At 33.6% G+C, this 21,831-nt stretch overlaps 1 protein-coding gene across 2 annotated transcripts in view; it reads right to left on the bottom strand.

The window, feature by feature from the left end:
* The window catches only part of LOC129806463 (uncharacterized), a 103,176-nt gene extending 83,808 nt beyond the window's left edge, over nt 1–19,368 (bottom strand). Inside the window, exon 1 of one of the 2 annotated variants that reach the window (XM_055855081.1) lies at nt 19,019–19,368. The gene's annotated coding sequence lies outside the window, so the exon portion shown is untranslated. The remainder of the gene's footprint in view (nt 1–19,018) is intronic. The other variant, XM_055855090.1, reaches the window with a different exon arrangement.
* Between the last annotated feature and the right edge of the window lie 2,463 nt (nt 19,369–21,831).

Below are 21,831 nucleotides of genomic sequence, written 5' to 3'. Positions count from 1 at the left end.
ATTGTATGAGAGCTACAGCTATTCGAATTATTCCATTGTTTTATTTAATATGGTTATTTAAAAATATATTTTCTAGCTACATAATTAATGTTTGAAGTTGACTATTTTTAGAACTCTGAATTCCAACGGAAAATTTTATTTTTTCCCTTGTACCTCATTTAAATAAATTGCTTTGACTAAATGGTATCCGCTGTCTGCTTATCTACGAATATATCTACTAAATGGCACAAAAAATAATTATTATGGATAGACAAAAAAAACTCGATTTAACATTTTAGCCATTTAAGGACGAATCTATCAGTAAGAACATAATTTTCCACTTATACATCTAAAAGCAAAAAACAATTGATCAGTAAAAAGTGTGGCAAAACGTCCCAGGCTTTGCGAAGTGCTCGAACTCTTTACTTAAATACTATCCCTCAAAAGTACCTTCGCATCATTTACCGTTTATCGGATCTCAACCGATTTGTAAATCACTCTAAAGATCCCAAAAATAATTTTAAGAGTAATACAATTGATTTTCGGAAAAAAATTACTTATCGGTTCATAACCGGTTCACAACTGATTTAATTAGATTAAAGCACTCAAAACATTGCCCAACATAACTTAGGACTAATATAATTTAATTTCGAATAAAAAATAGTTATCGGGTATTAACCGGTTCATTACCTATTCAAATCTGATTGGAACTGGTTTAGTTTTGACAGAAATTTCAAGACCTTTCCAACGAACCCAAAAATGACCCCATTCGCCTGAAAAATATGCTCTGTAGATAGAGCCTTTTTTAACCTTTATCCTTGAAAAACCGTTATTAGGAATGATTTAACGGTATTTTCACACATAGTCAATTGTCTGCCTAGGTAATCTCTAAAACATATCTAAAAATGAAAAAAATCTCATCATGCGTTTTCCAGCAATCCTAAAAAACTTGGTTTTCAAGGAGAAAGTGCGGGGTATAGGGAAAATGAGGGGCGTGTTAACGATCCTTAGGGTGACTTGGGGTGTCCCCCTTAGGTCCCAAGTTGATATCACAAACCGTATGGCCTCTAGAGCTGACGACAGCCGGGCGAACAGACGGACAAACATCGTAACGACATTTTTCAGAAATCATGTGAAACGCTAAGATTTGTTGAGAAAAGTGGTCTTCGGAAGGAGGAAGGTGGAAATTTTTGCGGGGTGAAAAAATATAAAAGGAATTATATGGTATATACTGCTCTCTCCCTAGAGTTCGAGCAATAAAACTAAATTTGTTTTCAGTAGTATTAGTAAAATAATAGCTTTTTACTGAAAAAAAAACATTAAATTGTTTTTTTTTATCATTCGAACTACACAAAGTGAGAAATTTACAATTAGTCGATATCAATAATTTTATGTTGATGTAACTTTAATCTTTTTACATTTTCAGATAAAACATTATTTTCGTTCTTGGCACACATCGGTTACACACGATTTAGGATCTTCAGAGAACATGTAAAAATTTGAAGCTGGAAAGCCAAACAAGATCTAAATGTAAAAGTAATAAATTTATTTATCATTAGATCCTTATCTGAAGATCTTTAAAGTTTCAGTCTTAAGAACAATTTTAAGTACATATGATACATTGGAATGGTTTTTATTTAATTAATGATTCGGACATTCAAAGTTATGATTGTGATTTATTTGTTATTCTTATAATTGATTTGTATTATTTATTACATGCCTATGACATTTTAGGCAAATTATAAAAATATGCAAATAAATTATAAACCAATAAACACGAAAATGTCCAATGAAAGTCGAATTCGTAATTATGATTCATTTTCACATAATAGGGGATATGGGGCACCCTTAAAAGTGGGGCATCTTTGAAATTGGGATTTTTCACCTATTTTTAAATAAAATTCAGCTTTATCATGATATAATTTAGCTGCACAAACAGATTCAGAAGCTAAATTACATTATGATATGATTCAGTTCCACTTAAGGATAGGAGAAAATCCCAATTTCAAAGGTGCCGCACTTTCAAAGGTGCCCCACTTCCTCCTAAGTCGGACTATTTATAAAAATATAATACAATATTAAAAAACTCATATGATCAGTTATGAAAAATATCCTAAGGGTAATTAAATTATTACGCAAGTTTTGACATAGGTAAAATCAGGGGCATGACATTTCCTATGTTTCCCATATGTTTCTAGCGAGCCGAAAAAACTTTTGAGTTTATTAGCTGTTTTCTGTCATTGTAGAATGAATTAGCAAATCATACTAATACAAAATAAAAGCCAATTTAATAACGAAAAGGCAACCGAAAACCCTAAATTGGCAACCTACGTAGTTTTGGAGATATCTCGTCAAATGTGTACGAAAACAGGGAAAAAATGACACTAAAACCGGTCGCACTTTTCAGAGCTAATGTCACCCCCCCTGGGTAAAATATAGAATTTTTTTACCTACATCCATCTTAGACACTTTATTATATAAATTAGACCAATTTTTGTAAATATTTAGAATTCTTACTGATCTTTAACGCCTCATTTTATTTTCTCTAAAACAATAAGTTGTAGGTTGTTAAATACGTCGCGTCGTTGTCGGTGAGTTTGCGCTATAAATATTAAAATAAAATATGTCATAAAACGTAAATTACTCCGATTTTCATAAAAAATATTCTCAAGAGAAGTATTAACTTGTTGGTAAGCAATAAAAAACTTATTTGTTATTTTTTAAATGGTCATAAAACATTTCTTCACCTTGCAGGCCTATGGTTTTTTACTGACTTAGGCTGGCTGTTACTTCTGGAATTATTCTCCCTTTTTTCTATACGAAAACTGTGTACTGACAGAGTATTATAAAATACTACAATAATGAATGACCCACACAGAGAAAAAAAATACCCTAGAATCAATACTTTTTTGGGATACTTTTGGTATTAAAAGGGCTCCAATACCTCGTGGTATTAAATTCTAGGGTATTTTGGGATTAAATTCAAGAAAATCTCTGTCATTGATTTAATACCATAAATTAATTAATTTTCAATCGCAATGAGTATTGATTCTATCCTATTTTGGTATTGATTCTATCCCATTCTGGTATTGATTCTATCCCATTTTGGTATTGATTCTATCCCATTCTGGGATTGATTTTTATCCCACTATGGGATTGATTCTATCCCATTTTGGGATTGATTCTATCCCACTCTGGGATTGATTCTATCCCACTCTGGGATTGATTCTATCCCATTTTGGGATTGATTCTATCCCATTCTGGGATTGATTCTATCCCATTTTGGGATTGATTCTATCCCATTCTGGGATTGATTCTATCCCATTTTGGGATTGATTCTATCCCACTCTGGGATTGATTCTATCCCACTCTGGGATTGATTTTAGGGTATTTAGGTATTGATTTTATCCCATTCACGTATTGATTAAAAAAATATTCCTTGGAATCAATACCTCGTTAGTATTGATTTTAGGGTATTGTGGTATTAATTTTATCCCATCTTGGTATTGATTTTAGGGTGTCTTTATCCCATTTCCGTATTGATTTCAGGATATTTTTATTCCAGTTTTCGTATTGATTTTAGGGTATTTTCATCCAATTTTTCGTATTGATTTTCATCCCCCTTTGGTATTGATTTTAGAGTACTTCAGTATTGATTTTTTTATCCCATTTTGGTATTAATTCCATTCCAGTGTAGTATTGATTTTCGCAAAGTCCATTGAAGAATCCATATTTTTTTGCATCGGCCGAGATTCGATCTCACAACTTTGCAGCAAATCTTCACTTGAGAGTCGACGCCTTAGCCAGTTGCGCCACGGGGCTCCTTGAATTTCCTTTATTACAGCACAATGAGTTTCTAATTTCATCCCATTGTGGGATTAATTTCAGTATTGAGTTTAGGGTACTCCAGTATTGATTCTATCCCACTCTGGGATTGATTCTATCCCATTTTGGGATTGATTCTATCCCACTCTGGGATTGATTCTATCCCATTTTGGGATTGATTCATCCCATTCTGTTGATTCTATCCCATTTTGGGATTGATTCTATTCTAGGATTGATTCTATCCCATTTTGGGATTGATTCTATCCCATTTTGGGATTGATTCTATCCCACTCTGGGATTGATTCTATCCCAGTTGATTCTATCCCATTTTGGGATTGATTCTATCCCACACTGGGATTGATTCCATCCCACTCTGGGATTGATTCTATCCCATTTTGGGATTGATTCTATCTCATTTTGGGATTGATTCTATCCCACACTGGGATTGATTCTATCCCACTCTGGGATTGATTCTATCCCACTCTGGGATTGATTCTATCCTACTCTGGGATTGATTCTATCCCATTTTGGGATTGATTCTATCCCATTCTGGGATTGATTCTATCCCACACTGGGATTGATTCTATCCCACTCTGGGATTGATTCTATCCCATTTTGGGATTGATTCTATCCCACTTTGGGATTGATTCTATCCCATTTTGGGATTGATTCTATCCCATTTTGGGATTGATTCTATCCCATTCTGGGATTGATTCTATCCCACACTGGGATTGATTCTATCCCACTCTGGGATTGATTCTATCCCATTTTGGGATTGATTCTATCCCACTATGGGATTGATTCTATCCCATTTTGGGATTGATTCTATCCCACTCTGGGATTGATTCTATCCCACTTTGGGATTGATTCTATCCCACTATGGGATTGATTCTATCCCATTTTGGGATTGATTCTATCCCATTCTGGGATTGATTCTATCCCACACTGGGATTGATTCTATCCCACTCTGGGATTGATTCTATCCCATTTTGGGATTGATTCTATCCCACTATGGGATTGATTCTATCCCATTTTGGGATTAATTCTATCCCACTCTGGGATTGATTCTATCCCATTTTGGGATTGATTCTATCCCACTATGGGATTGATTCTATCCCATTTTGGAATTGATTCTATCCCATTTTGGGATTGATTCTATCCCACACTGGGATTGATTCTATCCCATCGGGAATAAGAATGTCTTAATAATATAAAACTGATACCATAATCGTAGAATCTATACCTGAGTGGGATAAAATCAATAACCTATTGTCATTTTGGAATCGGTTTGGGTAGAAGGATGGTAATGACATGTCTTGTACGAGTGTTCTGTATTTAAAGCGAAATATGAAGGTGTGCTGTCTTGTGCCTGGTTATTAGTGCAAAAGGGCTGCAGTGGATACAGTGTACACACACGTGTTGTGTAACCTCAAAGAGGATGCTAATTTTTAGCATAAAAGAGGATTTTGTCCACTGCATCTCTACGAATCCGTCAAGTCAATTAATGTGATAAAAAAGTTCCTAAAATTTTAACATTTGGAGAGTAAAGATGACATTTCTCACTCCTCAAATTTCAACAATATTTCCAAAAACATAACGGAATTCATGTGAAATTTACTTTTCTTAAATTAAGATAAAAAACTTTAGAGAATATATCAATTTAATTTATTGTGAAAAACCTTTCTTCACATAACCTCAAATTTTACAGTTTGAACTCAACCGTCGTTCAAATTTGTGTAGTTCAAATTTGATGAACTCGACTGTACCAGTATCTGTGAGACTTTTCACAATAAGACACTGCAAGTGACTAGATTGCCTAATTCTTGGCTATTTGGGGATTAGTGGAAGACATTCTTTTTCTTCCTCTGAGCTCGGTATTTCTTGTATAACACAACAAAGACCCATGTCGAAAGCCGAGCACTGGGCTCTGAAGAAGGCATGGACATGAACACTTCATGCGGTGAAGGGGAGGTTTGGCAGTGGGACACTTAGGAAGGCTAAATTAAATACCGAAATGGGATAGAATCAATCCCAAAATGGGAGTGAGATAGAATCAATCCCAAAATGGGATAGAATCAATCCCAGAGTGGGATAGAATCAATCCCAGAGTGGGATAGAATCAATCCCAGAGTAGGATAGAATCAATAACAGAGTGGGATAGAATCAATACCAGAATGGGATAGAATCAATCCCAGTGTGGGATGGAATCAATCCCAGAGTGGGATAGAATCAATCCCAGAGTGGGATAGAATCAATCCCAGAGGGGATAGAATCAATAACAGAGTGGGATAGAATCAATACCAGAATGGGATAGGTGTGGGATAGAATCAATCCCAGAGTGGGATAGAATCAATCCCAGACTGGGATAGAATCAATCCCAAAATGGGATAGAATCAATCCCAGAGTGGGATAGAATTAATCCCAAAATGGGATAGAATCAATCCCAGAGTGGGATAGAATCAATCCCAAAGTGGGATAGAATCAATCCCAAAATGGGATAGAATCTATCCCAAAATGGGATAGAATCAATCCCAGAGTGGGATAGAATCAATTCCAGAGTGGGATAGAATCAATACCAAAATGGGATAGAATCAATACCAAAATAGGATAGAATCAATACCAGAATGGGATGGAATTTATACTGTTTCCTAATAAATAATGACTTTCAAAAATCAATGCTGCAATGGGATTAAATTAATCCCACGATTTCTAAAATTCAATCTCAAATTGAGATAGAAACAATACCATTTCCTCCTCAAAAAATTAATTTCATAAATTTAATACCAATATGTCCTAAAAGTAATCCCAATATTTCTTAACTTTGTTCCAGAAACTAAAATCAATCCCAATATGCACCTATTTTCAAGAAAATTTGGGATAATTTTCGTATTGAAATGGTGGGATTAAAATTAATACCATGGGTATTGAATCTGGATACTTGAAAAATTTTCTCTGTGCATCTATAATGGTAAATATCTCTTTCAAACGTTCGTTGGATTTAATGCCTGTTTTGTGGGCAGTATTTAGTACCTCCGTATCTAGAAAATAGTTGTGGCCACATGGCAACTTACCAGGAAATAGCTATCTGGTTGGGTAGCAATAAAATATTTCCCACTTAGCCACTATTGTATGTATATATATGGGCTTTTTTATGGCATAAGATTTCTCAAAAACATTAAAATCGTTTCGCTCACATGGAAGCTATAAATAATGTCGCTTCGCGCCACGTTCCCATAATGCTACACCATTCTCATCTGGGAAGAAATGGATTGAGGGTGGGTGGTGAGCTTTTGATGGCAAAGAATGGGAAGAAATGGTTGGGTTTTTTATTCGGAACAGAGGGACTTTCTGCACTTTCTTTAGTTCCCTTTTCAACACTTGCGCCAAGAATGGTAATCCATTTGAAGGGGTTCAGCGGGGGCGCAGGGGCTACAGTGAACCACAAATTCATTTTGTGTTCATGTGATGATGCAGACGACGTCGAGACGCTAGAAGAGGCCAAAGAAGCAATGCTGCTTCACTGAGATAATGGAGGAAACAATGTGGTGATACGTTTGCAGATGACTGGATGCAAATGCCAAAAGAGTGTAGGAGAACATGTTTGAAATGGAGTGAAATGTTTAATGTTATCACGATTTAGATGAGTGGAAGAAGAAAAAAAGACCAATTTACTTCCATCTTGCCATTGTCTTTTCCTATAAAATACCATTGTTTTCACAGCTACAGAGCCATATTGCATTATATTGCTAATAAAATAAAAAGATTGTGCCTTTCATCTTCACATCACATGTTCTTTTTTTTAGCAACCAAGCAAATTACATCTCAAAGTACTCCATTATTTCCGCCCAAGTCTGAGATGGATAAAAAAACGAGACATTTTGGTCCTGAACCACTGAACCTCAGATAAAATGCAGAACTGTAAGAAGATGGCTTAAGAAGGGAGGCATAAGCAATATCTGAGATAAAATTTTTTAATCTCAGTCCAAAAAAAAACCATTTTCCACTGATTTCCTGGTAATGGGGCGTCTTCCCGAAAAATTAAGGACACAGTAGCTGTCAGTGGGCCATTTTATTACAAATCACAGTGAATTGTTATCCCTCATCCGTGTAATTTAGCAGCTCTTCCACTTTAGAACTTTTTTATCAGATGAACCAAGATTTAACGAAAAAAGGGTGGCTCCACCATCCACATTATCAACCCCAAAACGCCTCCACAGTCTAAACAGGACCCTTAAAATCCCCTCTGTCAAATTTCTCATCATCTTAGTCGCAATTAAATGTGGTCAACTTCTCAAACTTTCAGGAATTAATTTTAATAAAAAAAGACTTCAGGAATTCATAATAACGAGTCTCTCTACTATCGAATGTGTTTTAAAGGTTATCGTTGTTAAAAATTTTTTTCCAAAGAGACTTAATTTTAAAAATCAAATTCTTCTAAAAAAAAATCACCAAATAGAGTATAAGGACAATATGGCTTTATGATGCGTTTTTAATAAATTTCTCTTCAAACTTGAAAGTTTACCTTGATACTCACACTATGCAAAAACAGACACTAGCCCACTAGCAAAACTTTGCGAAGTTCTCGAACTCGTGACTTTTAACCAATTTATGGGAAATTAACTATAATTACGAGGTTGAGTTTCTCCTATAAGAATAAAGGAGGAACAGTGAGAAATTGAAGATTATTATAGTTATAATATTCCTGATGGGCACCCAATGGGTCAGGCGGTAGAGCACTCGCTCTATGATGCAAATGTCCCGGGTTAGAATCCTCTTTAGGTCACCAGGAATTTTTCTGAAGCTAAAGGTGTTCGGATTGCATTCAGTGAGTTTCACTGCACTTGATTCCACGGGCATGGGACTGACAACCCTATCCCGTATAAGAAAAAAATAATAATGCGTGTGTGATATCCCCTTGTGAGAAGGTCTTGTTCCTTCGTGGAATGTTATGCCAGCATTATTATTCTCAATATTCCCGACTTATGGGGGGTATGGGTTACCTAAGGACTCAAAAAAATCGTTATATTTAACGGTTTGACCTCTAGTTGTGCTTATAACATGCAAAACATTGAAGAATGAAATTCAAAAAGTAAATATAGAATATTCAGAAAAAATATAGGGGAAACTGGGGCACCACCAAACACTAATTTTTATTTGTTAACTACTTCTCTATTTGTTAACCATTTCTTCAGTGGACAAGCATCCCTATAGTGCCTATAAATTCCTATAGGTCTTGTCCTTAGAAGTCGATTATCCGATTAAAAAATCGCAATGTTTGGTGGTACCCCGTATTTGGTGGTGCCCCAGTTTCCCCTAGTTTTTTTCAGTTATTTCTAGAATTCAGTTCAATATTGAAATATGAAAATTATTATTATGATAAATAAATCATAAATTATATTATGAGTATTTTTATATTTCTTTTTAGTAATAGTAATGTTTTATGGTTAATTGTAATTCTTTTCAATATTTTTTTATTTACAGCACTACATAAAAAGAGCAGCGATAGCAAATTCATTAGAACAAAACTTTTTCTGCAAAGTTCTTTTTGTTCAAATATAAAATATGCAGAAGATGTTGCAAGAAAAAGTATAGTGTAGTATCCAGCTTTATAGAGTATTTTCGTTATATTAATGGAAAAAATAAATAAACGAGAGAACATAGGATAAGAAAAGCACGAATAACAACCGTGTGCAAATAGCTGCAAAAATATTCTCGGAATGATTCAGAATCCTTGATTCCTCTGTAGGACTCCGTGTCTCGAAGACGAGAAAAACGATGATAAAAACAAAAACTATTTCACAACTGAAACTTTCAAATTAAAATTTATACTTTACCGCGAAGATTATGATGTATAATTATTATACATGGTACATGGTCAATTACTGAAACTATTCAAATCTAATATTGAAGACGTTATACTGTCTTCTACAGAAAAATAGGGTGAAAGGAACACCTACTGATAACGTGCATGAGGTCTGCTGTAAGGTCGTATTTACGTTTTATTTAGACTCCTCCTTGTTAGGGCCTTTATAATCCAACTTTTCATCTCCAACTCCATCGAGAGAGCAGTATATATATATATATATATATAATACCTCGATTTTTTAACGCCCCAAAATTTCCACCTTCTACCCCGCAGAGAACATTTTTCTCAACAAATCTTCGCGTTTCAGATTATTTCTTAAAAATGGCGTCACGCTGTTTGTCCATTTGTCCATTTGTTCGTCTGTGCGTCTGGCCGTAACCAAACCACACCCAAACAGTTCTCAAACGATTATAGATAGACACGAATTTCGGCGCACCCCCCATCATAAGTCGATCTTGAGATCATTAACGTGCACCACATTCCCAACTACTTTCTCTCTAAAACCATGTTTTTGGGTTTGCTCGAAAACGCGATGTGCGATTTTATTCATTTTTGAATATATTTAAGAGAGTATCCAAGCGGACATTTTGTTCTTATTCAAAAATACCGTTGAATCATTCCTAATAACGAATTTTCAATGTCAAAAGTTAAGAAGACTCTAGAGAGCGTATTATGCGGTCTTCAGATTAGAGGTTTAGCCTAGTTCCCGACGGCTTTAAAATCCTAAATAGCAACCAATTTTATTGCTCTTTCAGAATGTAATAGGTCATTTGTCCTTAATAATCCAATACGAAGTCAATTTTTTTCAAAAAATCTTGATTATTCAAAAATTAGAGTAGTTAAGCCACATGGCTAAGTCTCAGGTCTGAAGCCCGTATTACTCAACTGAATGGTATCATGTTTGGGCTCATTGGAAAAGTTTTGGAATCCTTGACAAGCCTAAACCGACAATTAATTTTCATAACCGATAACTAATTTTGAATAATTGAGAAAATAATTAAAAGTTTTCAATAATTTATAAATCGGTTCAAATAGGATGTGAACCGGTAATGAACCGTTAAGTAAGTTTATCCGAAAATAAATTTTATTACTCCTATAACTATTTTGTGGGATCTTTTTAGTGATTTATGAATCAGTTCAAAGCACTTCGCAAAGTCTAGGATGTTTTTATCCCTTTTCTCCTATGGGGCGGAGTTATTTTGCAGTTATAAATGTCGAAGAACAGAAATGCTTGAAGCTGTTTTTTTTTTTAATGATTCTATTCTCGATCTACCACTGTTCTTCTTTCTTGGAGTCGCTTGAAGGCGCTCCTGGACGGTCTACGCATGGACTTAGCGGATTCTTCCAACACGGGATACAACAGCAGCAATATAACATGATTACATTCCAACAAGTATTCCGACACGATTAATAATAATCATGATAAAATTAAATAAATATAAATAAATAAAATTACTGCAATATTTTGATAAAACAACAAGTGTTCACTGTCAGATAGGTGTCCCTTCAACTCTAACCTTTCTACTACGGAAGTACCTTAAATTCTCATAATTGAATGAAATTCCCAGAGAAGCAAAATTCAACTTAAAACTGTTGCCTTGTACCTACTCATTTAAGTTATTTTCGAAAAAAAATCTATGAACTAGGTGCCTTTTTTAAAGCTTATTTAAAGAAAATTTCCCCTATCATTGCATGCAGAACCGTTAATTAAAAAAAGGCAATTTATAACGAAAAATTACTTCTAGTGTATGGACACCATAAGGCTTACTTAGGCTCATCTTACTCGAAAATGCAAGAAATAGTAGGTGAGATTGTTAAGAATCTCACCTAATACATATAATAGTAAAATATTTTTCTTGGAAATATATTCCCCTAGAGCTTTCTTGAATAGCATTTTCCTATTCCTAAGAAGTGTTAATTTTAAGTCATATTCCAGAACCTTCTTTTGGCTAGAATGTCTATTCATCCACTTAAAAAAAAAACAGAAGAGTGTTCTTTTTTCTTCAAAAGACTCTTCTTGCCAAAAACAACTTTAGAAAATTATTTGAAAATAAATTTTTAGTTAGGACAGAGAAACTTTTCTGCTACAATATTATAGGGGTTTGAATTTCCTGTCAAAATATTTTAACTAGATATTTTTCTATGGTATATTTTTTTTTGCAAAAATGTACTAAAAATCCTTCAGGTCTTTCAAGAAAATGTTAAAATGTCCGTTTTGTCATATTTTGCCAAAGACTTCTCTATTATTTTCATGCGCTAGTCATAAATTTATTAAAATTGTAAAATAAATAATTCTTGATTCGTTCCTCCGTCCTATTTCTTATTAATTAGAAATTAATATACGAAAATAAAAAAATAAGCTATACTAAAAAAGAATCCTGATTGACAATTATAAAATATTCTTTGGGGAAATCGATAAATAGAAAAAACCATACACATTGCCATATAGATACCCATTCTTGAGAATTTAGAACATTTTCGTCAAAAAGTAAAGCTAAAGTTTTAGATATTATTAAAAAAAATGCATTTCTTTTCTTAAGGAACACCTGTGTCCTTTGACACAAATGTAGAATAAATTTCCATTTTGTGAATGGAATAGTTGAACTTTCTTAAAAATGGTACTTTCTAGTATAGAAAGACAAAAGTTAAAGTTTTTGAATAAAAGGGGGTGGCCGCAAGCCTTCACATTAACAGCGCAGTAATTTTAATAGTTCCACCCTCTCGATATTCAATATCAGTGATAAAGTGTGTTCCACATTTTGAGAATTGCTCAAACTTTCCCCCATTCAAGGATACCTCCCTGACTCCTCGTCAAATCCCTACTTTTCGCAAATTTATTATTAATTCCACATCGGCGTTTGCGAGGAACGACCAGAAACTTTCAAGCCTTTTATTGACAAAGTTTCACGACAATTTTTTTTCCGCTGTTGTGTCTGAAATATTTGCTGGTTGGGCAAAAAAAAAGAAAGAGAAGTGATCATTTCCGAGCATGTCTGTGGGAGGAAATGAAGTGAATTCTGATGAAGTTGAACGGGCTGGTGGTTTGGGTCAAGGTGGAATCCATTGGATGGTTTAATACTGTCATCATCAAAGGCAAATGGGGTGGTATAAAATTTAATGAAGGTTGTTTTTATGAGGTCTCCTTGAGCATCAACCTTATTCAATCATGTCATATTTGTATAAATCATTTTTCTAACTAATGACCTTGTCAAATAGGATATTTGATGTTGACTCTTTTGGCGTGCCCACCATAGTATTCTGTTAGAATATTTCTATAGGAAATGTTCAAGCATTTTGTCTGTGTATTAAATTTACAAATTTGTTAATTCATGACTGAAAATTAACTTTATTTGCCTCAAGAAGTGCCACCAAAGTTTCCTTTCAAGCATAGAAATTAATTCGAACGTTGACTTTTATATTTAGATGGGACTCTAGAGATTAATTCTTCAATAAACAATCTCACAGAAATTGTGACGCAAACGCACAAAAATTAAGCAACTTTACTACGAGACATGAATACAGATTTATGTCCGTGGTATGACCTCCACTTAGAGTGCAAAAAAATTGTTTTTCATTCAATTCCCGGCTTAATAAGTTAAATTGGTCGAATTGGAAACTTTTGCCATATTCCCCATGGACTTTTGGTCGAAAACGTGTACCAAAAGTACCTAATACTTTAGTCATTCCCGCTTTACTGCTTTCCCATGTTGAATTTTGCGGTCCTTCGAAGTGAGAGATATGGGGGAGTTGAAGACACCTTCATGCAAATGTGAAGGTGTAATTACCCCAAACGTAATTAATTGATCACGTTTTGTACTATAGAACGCTGAGAGAAGAGACTTATTTTCAAATTTCAAATCACTGGAGAATTTTGTGGTATTAAATTCCCATGAAATAGATAATCCTTTTTGGTCACAATTAGCAGCTTTGGTGTGGGAATCCCACATAAGACCTACTTAGCCTTAACTACAAAGTTATGTCGTTATTTTTGGAATTTATCGAGCGTCCCTCCCATGATGATTGAAATATGTAAGTGCTTTTCGGAGGTTATCAAGAAACTAGTAATATTAGTTTGATACTATGACTGAGAGTTATCTTTAAACATTGAAGATTTCCGATTAAATTGTGGAAATGCAGAAGAAGTTTGAGAATATGCTCTCAATTCTTCCGGTGTTCGTCAGAAGGGTATTCCTCTTTTCAAATTAAAAGAATCTGTTTTTTCTCCAAAGCTTTCTCCAAAGAGCATAAAGTTCCCCGTCAGACTCCAAAAGAAAGAAGTTTGAGAATAAGTTGTCAGAAGTAGGACAGGGGAAAGCTCGGTACCTTCGAATGACTCAAGCTTCGGAAAACTAATTTTTTCATAGGTTCATAATGGATTTGATCCATGGCTTTTTCAAGAAATGAGGCATTGGACTAGCTATTGGAAAAATGTAATAATAAAATCGGTCAAATTCATTAAAAACATATTGAAAAAAATAAGTTGATCGAAGCTTGAGTCGTTCCGCACCTGTAAGCTAAATCGGCGATGTATAAATGAACAGCAAAAGGTTAAGATTTAGCAGTAACAAAAAAATTTGAAACAGTGATATTATCCGGTGGCAGCCAAAATCCCGAAAGCCAAAATCCCGAAAGCCAAAATCCCGAATGTTCAAAATCGTGAAAGGGATGAAATTATATGGAGGAAAATGTTCAGAATGATTTCCCACGACACCAAGATTTCCCTTTGCCTCCAGAAGGCGCGGATGCAATCGTGGGAGTAGCTATGACACTTTTAAGAATTTGGGATTTTGGCTTTCGGGATTTTGGCCCATTCGGGATTTTGGCTTTCGGGATTTTGGCGTTCGGGATTTTGGCTTTCGGGATTTTGGCTTTTGGAATTTTGACCGGGACCCATATTATCGTTCAAATTTTAGCAAAGGGAAAATAAAGGGCTTTTCGTTCTATCTGCAACCAATTTTTGTAAAGATTTAAGTTTTTTACTGATCATAATTTAGATATTGTATTGCTCATTTCGAATTTTTTACTGCCCATTTTGAATTTTTTTACTGCTCGTTTGTTTTTACCTGCTAAATCTAGACAAGAACCTGAGTAATAGCCCTTACGCTAAATGTCCTAATCTTATTTTCCGTAGCATTGGAAATATGAAGTTAATGGTTTTGTTAATCCGTCTCAAGAAATATTTCATTTGTGCCATCGACAATCAAATTATGATTTAGTTAGAACCTGAATTTAACATTTTAAGATCCATTTTAGAACTGTACATAAGTTTTTCGAATCAAGGGAGTCGAAGGTGTAAGGCTTCACTTGAAATTCTTCACAAACCTAACTTTGTATTTTTAAAAGCATCTTTTTTAAAGGATTTTTTTGAAAGGACAACAGTAATATAACTATTTGTAATTTTTAACAAAGGTTAAATACAAAGCAAGAATAAAGAATTTCAAATAATTACAAGTTAGGGAACTCAGATCTAGATCCCATATTATCTCCCCAGGATCTAATAATAGTGTCTTACCTTGGTATAACTTTTTGTGTCTTTGAATCAATATTTCGAATATGATCCAATTTATTATTAAAACGAATATTCGGTTGGCAAAATTGGTCTAAATTGAATTGCATTAATAATGCGAATAAAATTAATGAGATTTTCATAAATTAGTTGTACTTCTTGTTCTTACATAATCACACTTAATTTTTAATGTAAAAACATATTTTATCCCTAATGTCTTTGAACCAATTTTTGCGGTACAATTCCAACTTATTATCAATGGATTAAATTCTAAATGTTAGGTGGTTAAAAAATACATATATTTAAACGATCACTATGGCGATAATAAATGTGAAGAGAATTAAATGTATAATGAGCAAGTGTTATAAAACTGTTATACTTATAGCTTTAAATGAAAAGACTACATCTTTCGATTCCCTAAAGCCAAAATAAGATGAGTCGTATTCTTATAATTGGCATAACTTTTAAATTAATTGCTAGAATATGATCATTTTAATAAACTAATAATAATAAGGATGGAAAACCATGCTATCAGCCCATAGTTTAAGAATTGCTTGAAATATTGACTTAGATGGTATACTTCAGAAGTAATTTCACAACATTTACCGTTTACATTTACAACCGATTTAAACAGTTTCATAAATTACTTAAAAGATTGCGCAAAATAATTTATGAGTAATAATATTGATTTTTAAAATTAGTTACCGGTTCAAAACCGGTACCTTCAAATCAGAATCCAAATACAATTTTACTCATTTTCTCCTAACATATAACGCCAAATAACACAATCGAATCATGATGAACATAACTTATCCAAAAGAATATATAATTTTCCCTCATCAAATATACAAAACAAAAGAACACAGAACTATTCAGAAAAAGTTTTATTCTAGAAACTTAAAATCTTGAAATAATGGTAACAAGCAAACAAGTGAAAATAGCGAGTAGAAAAATTCAAAGAGAGAAATACTCTTTCAAGGCTTTAAACTAGAAACAATTTTTTCACAAGTTTTTGCATTTGATTGCATTGATTCTTAAAAATGATTTTAATGAGTTATGCAAAAGTCATTCATTTAGCTCGTATTTTCTTTCAAAGTTTCTTATTCATAAGTTTTTAAAGTTTTTTTTTATTCCCATGAAACTTTCTTGGTGTAACGACACTGCACAAATGAAGCAGTATTGTATTTTTTTAAAATAATTATGATTTCTTTTGGTCGTTGTGCTCACAAAGATTTATTTCTAGCAAATGGGCGGCGTTTTATAAATCATTATTTTTTTTCTTTTTAGAAAATGCAATAAATGAATAAATGTAACATTTTCTATTCTCAGTAAAATTCACTAAGTAAGTAAAGTCTTTAAAACTTACAACATAAAACAAAATGCAATAAGTTATAATTTTATATTAACATTTTTTTGTGACATTTACAACATTTCAAGTACAAAATTCTAAAATAGTTAACAGAACCAAAGCTATATTAAATACAATAGTATTTTAGTATTGAAGAAAAACGATAGGGTTTTTAGGGAGAATGAGACGGTTTCATAGATTAATTACTGATACTGAGACTATGTTATTTTTTGTAAAATATACTATAATTATTTATTATCTAGAAATTTAGTTAAACATTTTTATAACCCGATATCCAAGAACAAGTTGAATATTTATTCAACAGGTTTATAAAAAAAACTAAGGTAAGCTAAAGAAAATCATTCGATCTAAAGAAGATTGTAGGGGAAAGAGGGGCACCTTTAAGTTAGGACACTTTTGAATTTTAACTTAAATTTTTAAATAGAACTGATCTCTATCATAAAGTAATTTAACTTCACAGTTAGATAGTGGAACAAGATTATACGATGGTAAGGTCCAATTCCATTCAAAAATAGAAGAAAACCCCTATTTCAAAGTTTTCCAAATTCAAAAGTACTGCATTTCCCCTAAAATCTTTAATAATCAGGTATTTTTTTTTAATTCTAATATTTAAATGAAACTGAGCCCTAAGAACAATATAATTTAGCTTCACAACTGGTTTGTGGAGCTAAATTATATGATCGTAAGGTCCAGTTTCATTTCAATTCCAGTTTCAGGTCCAGTTTCAATTGTATCAATACACCAAAAAGTCTTAATAATTAAACTACAAAACAATTATAAAAAAGTTGTGCTTCATGAAAATGCCCCAGTCTCTTATACTTCCTATATTTACGAGGTTGAGTTTCTCTTATAAGATTAGAGGAGGAGCAGTGAGAAATTGAAGATTATTATAGTTATAATATTCCTGATGGGTACTCGATGGGTCAAGTGGAAGAGCACTCGCTCTATGATGAAAGTGCCCCGGGTTCGAATCCCCTTTAGGTCACCAAGAATTTTTCTGGCGTTAAATGTGTTCGAATTGCATCCAGTGAGCTTCACTGCACTTGATTCCACGGGCATGGGACTGACAACCAATAAGAAAAAATAATAATGGATGTCCCGAACTCCCCTTGTGGGAAGGCCTAGTTCTTCTATGGAACGTTGTACCATCATTATTATTATATTCCTATACTTGCTTTTGTCAAAAATCCTGTTACGATTTTACAACCTTTCATAATTTAACTTATTGCTGTTATTACAAAAAATATTTGTAAAATTTTTTATCTTCATCTCTTACAATTCAAAATTTATAGAGAAGAAAATTGCAATTAAATAAGCAGATTGAATAAAAGTTAATGGAAAATAAACCAGTAAGTCTTCTAAAGTACATTATGTTTGATCATTACTTCAGAAAAGGCCAGATGCCAAAATTAGACTGCCTGAACCAATTTAAAATCGAAATAATTACAACTTGTGTTTGGTTTCTCCAGTGTTAAATTTTAAATATACCAGGAACAATATAAATTAATATAAATATGAATTTTGATATAAAAACAAAATTTAACGGAAATCATAGCCAAAAGTTACTAATTTGTGATTTTATTATGAACCTCAAAGGGTTAGACGCGAAATAATAATCTTGTTAGTAATTTAATACTTAAAGTAAAGGAAATAAGTTTTTTGAAAATCGTTTTCAAATTTCACAATCGGGCAGCAGCTGTTGTCTGTTCGTAGTTGCAAAACAGGTAATAGTTGACATTAGCAACCATTAAAACAAAACTAGCTTTACATAAATTTTTGGTTTAACATCGAAGTGCTGTTAAAATATTCATTTGCTAAAACAATTAAAAGTTGAAATTGTGTTTGGAAGAAGTCACAAAAGCGCAGTAAATATTTTCAGGGGTGGGTGGTGTAAAATGACAAATACAGTGCCATAGTTTTCCATTGGATCCTATACTTCACAACTAATTCATGTTTGTTGTTTCAAAAATAATTTTATTCAAAACCATTTACTAATAAATCATCAATTTTATCGGATACCCGTAGAACAATTTTCCCCAAACTGGTGGGAAAATATGCTGCCTGTGTCTCTGGTCAGTGGCTTTTTGGAGGACAATTCATGCAATTCTCCAAAACTATTTCCGCCGGCAAAATTCATTGTTCAATGTTTGTGAGAATAATTGCACAAATGGGGATGTTTGTCCAAAAAGTTTTACTGGAGAATGCTTTTTACCTATTATACCGTATATAAAGTCGTCGTGGTAACATGAAAATCACAAAATTTTCCGAATATTCAACACTATGACAATGGAATGCATTATTAAATAATTCCCTAGAAGGGGATAGCTCAAGTAGAATATTTTTTGGTGGTATGGGGATGGTTTTGTAAAAAAAAAATGTGGTTAAAAAATTATTCATGATGTACTGTCCACGAGGACAATCTTACATGATTTCGCATCATTTATATTGCAATGTCTGAAGGTTGAGAACATACCTTGGGTACTCTGGCAACCTCGTTGAGCTTGGGGATGGAAAAAGTGTCCTTGGGTGTTGGAGCAAATTCAGGTGATAATTCACAACTTGAATTATTGACTCACTTTGTCATCACTGTCACGCCTCACTCTTCACAAATTCACCGGACAATTTCAACAACTAAAGTTACACCTTTTCGTTCATTGAACCAAAGACAGTGATGTCAGAATGACGCAAAAATTATTGGGATCGATTGGAGTTTATGTGGACAACCGCATTGTCTCACGATTTCCGATTGGGTAAGTCAATGAGAAATTCTGGCGGAAATTTACACGCAACACCTCAACAGGATCGCGAACAGCATCCAACTGGATGTGAAGTGCTGACTTCATGTGTAAGGCACAGTATTACCCCAACACAGCATTTTCGTGGAGTTTGCGCCATGGCGTATCCTCAAAGATTCCTCCAGCTCCAACAGAAATTGTACACCCTTCCACACCATCTACCAAGTTGGGGCCAAAAGTGTGTAAGCAACGTGGAGAATTCGCAAAATCTCAACAAATTTGTCTTGTATATAAATATAAATTGGATGAATTTATAATGCGTACCAAAAAGCCGCTTCTCTTTTCCATTGGAAAACCCGACCACCTGACGATGGTGTCAGACCCGAAGGTGTGGATAAATAATAACACTTTTTGGCCCACGGGAAACCGGTGATAAGACGAGGCGATTAATTAATTAGACTTCGCAGCTGTTAATTATAGACGCATACTTGTGTCAGTTAGCAGAGTGATAATGATGGGATTATCCCTGAAGAACTCTGTATGTGGTGCTACAGATAATAATTAAAAAGCACCCTGTCAGCCAGTTGGAAAATCATATATACTGATCCCCAGAGTAAGGGTTGTTAAATTGCACATCCATCCTTTGGTATGTTAGCACCAGTAACCCACTCACTTTTTCCACCCATCCATCCTGACATTTCAATAGGTTTCAGTGTCAAGGACGCACATTTCCGGGGTCCAAATGTTTGGGGGTGTTTTTCGATGCAAATAGAAGAGAAAACACATATCTATAGTGCTTGGGATGTAAAGTGAGGGGATATTCGTATTGAAAAAATATATACACTACCAAAAACTTCTTACTATTCTTGAAACATCCTACAATTCATTTGTGGACAGATGTGGACCGCTTCCTCCACTGTTCACACCCTACGCACGATCGTCCCCTCGTTTGATCTATTTATGGCCTCTAACATTCCAGTGAAAATCCCCAAACTTCCTACATTTAAAATTGTGTGAGAATACAGAAATTACATTTTTTAAATGCTCATAAAACAGCTAAACATTTTTATTTCTCCAAAAAGCCATGTGTATTTGGAAATTGAAGAAAGACAGGGTAATTATTTTGGCAACGTTTCCAATGTGAAATTTGAGTATCACTCTTCACAATCTTAAAATTTTACGTAAAACTGACTTCGTATACCCAGTAAGACTACAATCGATATTGAAGAGCCTTATTTTTCAAAGAAAAAATAATTAGAAAAATCTCCAAGAAATTCAATGAAATAGCATTTTTCCGAAAACTGATTCTCTTTTCTCCGAAATTAGTAAAATACAATAAATATATAATAGGGGAGAGCCGGCGTATTTGATACACCTTTTCTGTTTTGATTTACAGGCCATTTTTCCAAAAGTCAGAAAAAAATCTTGAAATTTTGTACAGCGCTTAGTATACTCAATAGTATAGACTTTATTAAAATAACTCGATTAATGTTTTTGTCACATTTATTTAAATAAACAAAGAATAATCCACCGCGTCTGAAACATGTGGGCTCTAAATTAAGAATTCGGTCACTATCGGATTATGGCAAAATTAAAACACAGATTTACCTTTGAGCTTTTCTCTCCTTTACTCTCCCTACGACGACGTTTCGCAGGCTTATTTCCTCCTTCCTCAGGTATGGAAATTATTGAGGGGAAAATTAATAGCTTTTCAGCGTCAAAGGTTAAAAAGACACTAGACAGCGAATTTATCAAGCGAATGGAGTCATTTTTGGGCTCGTTGTAAAGGTCTTGGAATTTCCAATAAAACTGAACCGATTCCAATTGGTTTTGAATTGGTAATGAACCGGTTCATAGCCGATAACTAATTTTTATCCGAAAATCAATTCAATTTACTTTTCAAACAATTTTGGAGGATCTTTTGAATGATTTGTGAATCGATCGGTTGAGAACTGATGAATGATAAATGATGCGAAAGTACTTCTGAGGTATACAGCATCTAAGTCACGAGTTCGAGCATTTTGTAAAGCTTGGGATGCTTTGCCACCCATTTTTTGAATATTCTAAAATGCAACTGTAACAAATTTGTGACTGTTTCCATATAAATTTTCTATTCACTGATAAAAAAATGGGGATGTTATTAACTTTTTTTCCTCATAACTTTAACACTTTTTAGGTGTAAAAATATATCAACATTTTCTAATGTTAAACTTACACCTTTTTAAGGGTAAAATTAACATGAAAAAGGGTAATTTTAACCCCTAATATACTTGAAAAGCATAATATTTACACCGAATTCGGATCAATACTGCAGGGTAAAATAAACATTTCCAGAATGTTATTTTAACTTTTTCGGATTTCTGTCAGTGTTGTAATGCTGAATCTAGACCCAGAGTTTTCAAATGAAAAAAATAGTTCATTTTTATCTCGAACTAAAAACATATCCATAATATTAAATATTAAAAAAATGTTCCATATCTTCTCAAATGACTATGCATATATCCGGTCAAAATCTCGAAAGTCAAAATCCCAAAAGTTAAAATACTGAATT

The sequence above is a fragment of the Phlebotomus papatasi genome, chromosome 1 (assembly GCF_024763615.1).
Source record: "Phlebotomus papatasi isolate M1 chromosome 1, Ppap_2.1, whole genome shotgun sequence".
NCBI classification, from domain to species: Eukaryota; Metazoa; Arthropoda; class Insecta; order Diptera; family Psychodidae; genus Phlebotomus; species Phlebotomus papatasi.
This window is presented reverse-complemented; position numbering and strand designations above follow the sequence as displayed.